The sequence below is a fragment of the Aplysia californica genome, unplaced genomic scaffold (assembly GCF_000002075.1).
Source record: "Aplysia californica isolate F4 #8 unplaced genomic scaffold, AplCal3.0 scaffold00119, whole genome shotgun sequence".
Classification (NCBI taxonomy): domain Eukaryota; kingdom Metazoa; phylum Mollusca; class Gastropoda; order Aplysiida; family Aplysiidae; genus Aplysia; species Aplysia californica.
In genome coordinates this window covers 428615-430924 of record NW_004797389.1, presented here as the reverse complement: position 1 = coordinate 430924, position 2310 = coordinate 428615, and positions in this window count along the sequence as shown.

Below are 2310 nucleotides of genomic sequence, written 5' to 3'. Positions count from 1 at the left end.
ACACAGACACACACACACACACACACACACACCCAGCCAGTCAGCCAGCCAGCCAAGCAGTCGGCGATGAAACCAGCCTCGCGTCGCCTAGTGACGTCGGCAAAGGCGTGGGACGAAAGCCCAAAGAAGGATTGCAATACCTTGGAAGTAGAGAATCTTTGGTAGCACTAATATTAGTCCTGCTACTAGTTCTAGATCTAGATTTAAACTAGATCTAGACCTGAGCCTAGATATTAAAGGCACAGATTGCAAATTTTTAAGTTGAAGAAGAGTAGACCTACCATGTAGTGTAGTGGAAGTCTATGTCATAAGGACAACTAGATCTAGATAGATCAACAAACCTGTCGATATAAATTATAGTGTTTGGGTCTAGATCTAGATTCTCCCACCATACTAATTAACTTAACTAGATTTAGATAATAAGTATCAGCTGGATCTAGATTTGTTTGATGATGGCTTGTTGGATTCGATCCAAAGTTCAAAGGTTGTTTCTTTGCAGTCTCCCAGTGTACAAAGCAGCGCTAAATAAGGGACTACACAGTCCCCTAACAACTTCCTAAATTAAAACTACTGCCATTTTCTTAAAACTTGACTGAGAGGTAAAAGTATTGTACCAAAATTCATAGGAGACACAGGCCTTTCATATGAAAAAGATACATTTGACATACTCCAACTTTGAAAATATTTAGTTTCTGGTACCTAGTATTGCCTACAATGACGTGAAGATCATTCTCGTTAAAATTTTCTTTTGTCCATATGCTTTTTTCTGTAAATGAATAGTTTTCTACTTCAGTGTGTTACCTAGCAGTGGCCTAGCCAAGATAACTGCCAAATTTCAAGTCTCTATCTCAATTTTAAGACTCCCGTTGCTATGGAAACATGTTGCTCAACTTCGGAACCCGTTTTCTCCTTTTCGTGTTTCTGCACCTTGCATACTTAAAAGTTCCATATTTTTGTCAAATATTGTATTTACTTCATTTTTACCCCAAATTGTAGTGAAATGGTGATAGTATTTGGAAATAATTATGTTAACTAAATTTTGAAATTTCCTTCATATGACTGATTTTGACCGGAAGGATCACAAATGTACCATGGAGGAGAATGCAAAGGTACAAAAGTAAGAACTCTTAAGTAGTACCTTATTCCCAAACGCAAAATATAGTAGTGAAGAATTGGACCTTTAAGGACAAGAGAGACAAAGATTACAGCATTTGAAATGAATTGCTGTAGAAGAAGTCTAAGAATGCCCTGGAGACGAACATAAAGAAGGAAGCATACAAAAAAGGAAGATAAATATCTAGTTTATAGAAACATCACCCTTCCTAAAAAACGCAATGAAGATGAAACTGAACTACTCTTGACGTATCAAACGCCCGGACAACTTGATAAACATAGTATTACTCGGGAAGCAACGGTATACGTATACGGCAAGAGGTGAAGGAAAGACCTAAAAGAAGATGGGAACAGGGCATGGGAACCTGGCTAGGGTCCAGAATAACCCAGGCAGGTAGGTTGGCAAAAGACCAAGCGTTTTGCTGCTGGATTGTTTGAAAAGCAACACTCAATTAAGAAGAAAAAGAATACGAGGTGTTGCAAAGTCAACCCCTATCGTGGTTTTTTGTTTGTTTGACTATTTAAAATTTTATTTTAAAGTAAAAATACAAATTACCTAATAAACTATAACAGAGGAATAAAGATTTAATTTTTAATTCATTCAGCCCGTTACAGGTTATTTTGGGGTTTTTTTTAATAGTAGAGGGTTTTACGGCGCTCGCAACTGCATAAGGTCATATGAGCGCCAAGGGGCGGGTGTCAACAGAGAAGTCTTTACAGGGAATCAGACTTAGACTGCTCACCTCTCTAGCTTCAACAGCACAAGGTCTGCTTCGACTATCCAGGCACCCCAAAATAGCAGGTCACAAGAGAGTGACAGACATACAAAAGAAATAGAGGAAAAGGACAATAGTAAGGATCAGGAAAGAAAAGCAGCAGTTTCATGTTGTAGATCAGGTATAGTTATGAGCGTGACGTGAGTCAGCCCATTTACAATTCTACTATGCTTGAACGAGAAAAGTCCCCCCTTTGGGAATGGCCTAAAGACAATACAGTCAGTGGCACCACTGTTTGAGGAAAGGTAAGCTTATCAACACAATAGTGGTCATTTAAAGCAGGCAAAAATAAGACATACAGAGACAATAGAGGGGAAAGAAAAGACGAAGAACCTTCTTGTTGCACCCTCCAACCAACCACGATGAGGGAAGTTCATTCACATTTTATGTTATTAAAAGCATTGTTGGACCGTGGGGGGGG